We start from the raw sequence: 6,861 nt of genomic DNA on the forward strand, positions 1-6,861 counted from the left end.
GCCCGGGCTGCGCTGCGCTGGCGCGGCCGGTCCTGCCTGAGGGGCTGGGGCAGGAACCCGGCACCGGAGCCCCCCGGTCATGCTGCTCACGCCACTGCTCCAGAAACCGAGCATGTCACGTCCTCCGTCAGCCGGAGGCCGGGCTTGCAGGGAAAACGCCCGCAGGCTCTTCTCTGCCGTGCATTAACCTCCATGATTGGGACCTCATGAGATTTCCTCCCTTCAGCCCAAGAAGCACAAGCCCGCCTCCCTTCCCAAAGCACCAGCTGTACCAGGTGCTGGATTCAGCAGGGATGCTGCGCTTCGGAAGGAAGTCAACCGAGAGAACCCAGGGGAATCCTCTGCATGCAGCACCCGTGCTGGGTTAAACACATTATCCAGAACGCCTGTTTCCAACAGCTGCCCCCTCTAACCAGGCTTTCAAGCAGCTACTTCATCCGAAATGCAAGCCAGAACAGTTCCTGGAGCATTCAGCTTAAAAAACAAAAAACAACAAACAAAAAAACCCCAAAAAAACACAACAAACAAAAACCCTCAGGAAACTGAAATGCAAAGATTACACGAGGTTTCTCCGCATCATTATCTTCCTCCTGCATGCACCATCCCCCTTGCTCCTCTTTGTCTCCGAATCAAGCAAGGAAACAGAGCCATGAAGAACACAGGCCTAAATGTTAACTGGCAGACATCCAGAAAATAAAGCAACTGAACTCAGTGGGAATTTCAGGACACTGTGTGCAAAATTCATTTACCAAGTTCACATAGGAGGTGCTCAGGCAGAAGCATGTGCATGACACTGACTGAGTTTCAGACTGATGCTCTGACCCCCAAATCATCCTTGTTCACAAAGAAGGTGATACCTTTTTTTTTTTTCCCTCTTCTTTCTGCATATCCCTCTGATTGGCAAAGAGCTGCCTTCCCTCTCACAGTTGCTTCTCAGTTACTTTCAGACTGTGACTGTTAGCCAGCAGCACAACACAGCTATGTGTTGAGCCAAACACGTTCCAAAATGACTAGACAGACACAACATTTCCACCAGTCCGTAGTTATCTGATTTCATGAAAACTCGAGACATTCCTGACCAGGTACAGCTCTGCATACTGCATTCCCAGTACCTTTGTTTTAACTATTCATCTTATTCACAGTCTCTGAATTTCTCACAAAAACAAACAAACAAAATCATAAAAAATGGTGCCCTAAACCTCAATTTCTAAGGAACAATTCCCATATTATAAAGATGCTCTACTTCCAAATGAAAAGTATTTGAGAGCTAACAGGAAAAGGCTAGAACATTCTATTGTAAATAAAGTTCTAATGTATGCTTCAGCTATATATAGCTTTTACAAATATTTATTAGTTAAATTGATTTGTTGTCATTACCACTTCTCTGCTCCACTGTTTGTATCTCTCCCTAACTTGACCTCCCCCATGTAGTCATTGGTGACCGAAGGGAAAGGGGGCTGTGGTGGGAAAGGAAAGGAAGATGACCCTAGAGGTCACCTAGCTGGACAAGCTGAGCGTCTAACATAGCAAACTGCACATTTGCAGTGCTGCACTGAGGGCTCAAGTCACGTCCTGTGTAGTTGCTCTTCCCACAGAAAGTTTCCACGTGAGGGGGGAAATTAGTTCTCCAGGGCCTGGTACTGAAAGCAAGGCTTCAAGGTGCGTTAATCCTTATGGATAACGAAGAATTGAGAGAGATTTCATTGCATTCCCAAGCAATCCAACTCGATTTCCCCCTTTCCACCTTTTCATTAAGAGGGAGAACACGGCTCTGTGGACAACATGCAGGATTAGTGGACTTGGCTGTTCCTGTCATGCCCATTTACTGCTGCCAGTAACGCTTTTCTAGCTGAGATTCTTCCTGGTCTCAGTGGGACAGCAGGATAGTACGCTATCCCCTCAGGACCTGAGAGTATATTACACATGCACTCATGATAATGCAAACTCCACATCCTCTCTGCAGATACCCGGAGGCTTAACTTCATTCTCCCCTATTGCCTATCCAAAACAATGTCAGTGATTAAATCTCCCATCTCTAATCACACCGTAATATTATCCTTTCTAGGAACAAGCCATACCCGTATAAATACTACAACATAAGCATTTTTATGCTGCTATAACTGTGCTCACACGAGAGATATTCCATCATTTTGACAAGGAGTGGGAGCTTGTGTGCATGGACGAGCACTCAAAATGTTCAAAACTACTCACAGGAGGTGCCATATTGTCTGGTAGCAATACAAATCTACCACAGGAAGCAAAGTACACAAGTACTATGTGGGCTTGCTCCTGTCATGCTCTGAGCAGACCTGAACAATATGTTTTTTAACCCAAGACATCCTGTTTGCACAGTATTTTCATCTTCCTAGTGCTGCGTCAGAGGTGAGTGAGCAATTTCAGACTGCTTCAGAAAAATCTCAGTATAGGCAGCTTTCACAGGAAGAGGTAAAGTCTTTTGCAAGGCTTCTGAAAAGGAGAAGCAAATGTTGAATGGTGCTGCTATATGTTCATTTTGAAATAGTGGGCATAAATATTTTAAATTAGTAAAGCTATGCAGTTGCAATCATTAATACAGAAAGAATGTGAATAGCAAGAATGCCTTAAAATTTTTCTTCCATGGAAAAGCATCATCCAAACAGCTTGTCAATAGCCATGGTCTATGCATATTAAAAGAATGTTCTCTAGGACAAGAGACGAGATGCATAGAGGAACAGCTTGACTATACCTTCCATCTCGATTATCTAGATAGGATTAATCCTATGGGACAAATACTTCATTCAAGTTCTCTTTGCTTTCATTTTAGGATGGGGATTTTCCCCTTATGGCCATTTACTTCTCTCCTTCTGCTGCAAAGCAATGAAACTGGAGTCTTGGAGTCTGCAGATCTATGTTTAGTCACTGCCTAGAGTCACTGCAGATGGTATCTGCTCAATGCTACCAAATGCTAGATGGCATCTATTAAGAGCACAAAAACCCTCATAAAATTATTTCAAAATGCTTACCAAGTACATATGTCCTGTCAAGGGGGTAAGTTCACCTGAAGGTCCTACTCAACTACATCATGTAAATTCAGCTTTAGCTTACAAACTATGTATTTTGATATCACATCCAACAAGAGGAAATGCCTGTGCTTCCAAATCCCCCTCAAAAAAAAAAAATAAAATTGTAATAAATTCATAGGCAGGACTGGCCCTTGTAATTATTTTTTTTCTTAGTTTGTTTTAATTGGACTGTTCCATGGCAGGGAAGGCTTCTTTTTTCAGTGGGGCTCTGTGTATAAGATAACCAGGATTAAAGATCACAACCAGTCACTGAATAAGAAAATCCCAGAGAAGAGAGAAACAGCTGGAATGAGGCCAAAATCTCTGCCAAGAGATGCTTCAGTGAGTGAGTGCATTCACTCTGATGAGGGGAACCAGAGGATAGCTCTTGAGAAACAGTTCCTGAATTAGCTTTTAGTCTTGTTATCTGGCAGTGAACTTTTACAGCTTTCACAATGAGGAGCAGGCTTCACAATCCAGCCCAGTGTCCTTCCACCGATGACACAGTGGATGTCACTAGGCTGTACAAGAAAGATTGTCAGGGCTCTAGCTAAGGAAACCTGTTAGTGAAGGCTTGAAATGCTCTTTTTCCTTACTGGGTATTGCTTTTGGCATTAGAACAAAACTGACAGTGCTAGAGGAAGGTTGCCAGCAAAGTAATAATGAGAAGAAGGATTAAACTGAGTTTAACTTTCTAAAAGTGATTGGTTTACATTAATGGTTTGCTGGAACACAGAGAAAGTACTGTGCAGTTTGCATGGTGGTGAAAAACTGAGTATCCAATACACACAGAATTGCAAAGAATTTTCCCCTTCCCACTCATTATTGAAGATTGCTTATAGCTTTGAAGGATTAGGCCGTAACTGAACTGCTCTTCATCTGGAATACTACATCCAGATCTGGGCTCCCCAGTTCAAGAGAGGTAGGGAACTAATAGAGAGAGCCCAGATGAAGGCAACAAAGATGACTTGGGGGGTTGGACCATCTCCCTTATGAGGAAAGGCTGAGAGAGCTGAGACTCTTTAGCCTGGAGAAGAGAAGACTGAGGGGAGACCTTATTAATGTCTATAAGTATCTAAAGGGTGGGTGCAAGGAAGACGGAGCCAGACTCTTCTCAGTAGTTCCCAGTGACAGGATATGGGGCCATGGGCACAAGCTGGAACATAGGAAGTTCCATTTAAATATGAGGAAAAACTTCTTTATGGTGAGGGTGTCAGAGCCCTGGAACAGGCTGCCCAGGGAGGCTGTGGAGTCCCCTTCTCTGGAAATGAATATTCAAGACCTGCCCGGATGCAGTCCTGAGTAATGTGCTCTAGAGGATCCTGCTTCAGCAGGGGAGTTGGACCGGATGATTTCTAGAGGTCCCTTCCAACTCCTGACAATTCCATGATGCCATGATTCTGAGCTCTTTAAACTCAAGATTTTCTTTATTTAAACAGGGAATGGCATAATGTTAGAATATCAAATGAACCTTACATCTCTTTGAGGTGCCATTTACTTATTTCTTCTGAAGTCACTTGTGGCTCTTTAATAAGTTGTACTCAACACATTTTTATGTCCTCTTAAATAAAATGTGTTTTGGCTCCTGGCAATGCAGATTCTATGATCATAAAATCTGAGTAACTTTGTGCTGAATTCTAATTAAGAAATTTAATTGAGCCTCCAGTTGCCACTCTATGTGAGCAGCAGCTGGGGATCACCTAATCATTCAGAGATCTGTGCTACTTTCATTTATTTAAAGAGCTGTACTTGACACTGTTCTTTCTTTACAATAAATTCCCTTGAAATATTGGACAATGAATGAAAACAGCAGGTAGACCTCGTGGCTATTCCTAGACAACCATGCAAGTACTCTGTAAGTGATACTGAAGCTGTCTCTTTTTGCCTTAGGTTAAAACCATGTCTTGTGTCGCACAGAAAAATAGCAACATCTTTAAACTCGAAAGCATTTACTGTTAGAAAGGCTAAATTGTCAAAAGAAACATTTTATTGTCATAGAGATTTCACCACCATTCTTTTCCACCGTGTCCTTCATTCTAAGACATTGTTATACATTAAAAATAAATAAATCCAATGTCAATCATCTCTCTCTTGACAGTAGAAACTGTCATCTGTATGAAGATGAGAGCGCTTGAATGGGACTTACCACAGTGGTAAACACCCAGAATAGCTTTGCTGCAGTCACTACAGATACTCTAGTGTAACTCGGGTCAGGCTCTGTGCACAGCCGTCAGCTTCTGAGAAAAATCGGTATCAGTTGCATCCGAGTAAATTAAACAGTAACACAAATAACAAGCCAGATGCCCAGATTTTTCAAAGGTCTTTCCCCCCCTAGCCTATCTGGCCATGCTCACATATAATTAAAGCATACAACAGGCTAACTTCTACCGTATTTCAAAGCATCTGCACCTCGGTTTTGTTAAGGGCCCAGTTCTGTTGAAACGGTTTCAGCTGATAAGATTATTCCGGTAAGCAGGGCTTAACCTCGGGAAAACAAAGAGTGGATTGAAACGGTCCACCCTTCCCTTCTCCTCCAGTCTACACATGCACGCACGGGCTGCTGCCTCTTCCCTCTGGTTTTAAACCCCATCCACGCCAGTCACCCGGCCAGGAAGAGCCGGCGTCCCCTCCCACGCGTGTTTCCCACCGCTGATCGGCCTCTGCCACCTGCTGGCAAAGCCCGAAACCTTCCAGACGGTTAAGCCGGAGGCAAAAGCGCTGCCCACACACGGCTGAAACCCGCTCTTCGGCTGAAACCGTGGTAAGTGCAAACAGGACATGACTTTCTGCTCTGGCTCCTGCCACAGCTTCGGCTGCAAAGGCTGCGCTGGCAGAGCTCTGTGAGCGAAACACCTCCCGGATTAAAAGAGCTGTTATTGCCTGTGTACAAAATGGGCCTTGGCCACCTACTGCACACTGAGGGGATGTGAGGCTGATTCGTGTTGGTTTTAAGACAACTTGAAAAAATGTGAACCTTGAATATGTCTGCACCTGTTCTAGAATCAAGACTTGACAGCTGAACTCATCTTCATGAGGCCCAACTAATGATTTCTGTTTCTGAATTCTGGCACATTTGAACGGCAGATCAGGGTTGAAACCCTGGCAAAGGTGAAGAGGTGACCATTTCCTTCTCAGCCGTGTGTCTGTCCCAGTCCCAGGGCGCTGAGCAGCCCACGCAACTGACCTGCAGATGCTTGGTGAGTGTCGGCCGCTTGTTCAGCATCTCGTGTGAAGTTCGTACCCGTGCCTGTGAGAGGCTGGTGACACCCCTCTGAGCCAGAGGGTGCTGGGGCTCCCTTGGGTGATTGCTCCAGTTAAACGCTCTAGACTCACAGCAGCCTCTGGAGATGAAATTCTCACGCAAAATCCATTAATTACCGGTGCCCATCAGAGGTGCTGCACAGCAAATTTCTTGTATTGAAGCTTGTTCTTGATCAGAAAAGCCTCAACACAGTCTCACAGCACAAACCCCGACAGTTTTTCACGTGTGCCGTGAGCCGAGCCTACGAAATGGGTCTTACCTCATCTCGCCTCCTTAGGATGCAAAGTAACTGCTCGCTGTCCAAAACCACATCCCTAGGGCACAGCTGCAGGGAAAAACGTGTCCTGCCCGTGCTTAGCGAGCAGCAGGAACCTGCCCAGCCAGGGACCGGGTGCGCCTACACGAGTTCCTGGCGGAACCACCTCACCTCCCCTGCGGCGGGGGGGATACGCCTGGCCTCTCTTAGCCGCGCACGCTGATGTAAGACAGGCCGCGACAGAAGCGCCCATTTACGGCTCCCCCCGCGCCCGGCCCCGGCGGAAGCGGCGCGGGGCGGAG

This window comes from Chaetura pelagica, unplaced genomic scaffold, assembly GCF_000747805.2.
Source record: "Chaetura pelagica isolate M959 unplaced genomic scaffold, ChaPel_1.0 scaffold416, whole genome shotgun sequence".
Classification (NCBI taxonomy): domain Eukaryota; kingdom Metazoa; phylum Chordata; class Aves; order Apodiformes; family Apodidae; genus Chaetura; species Chaetura pelagica.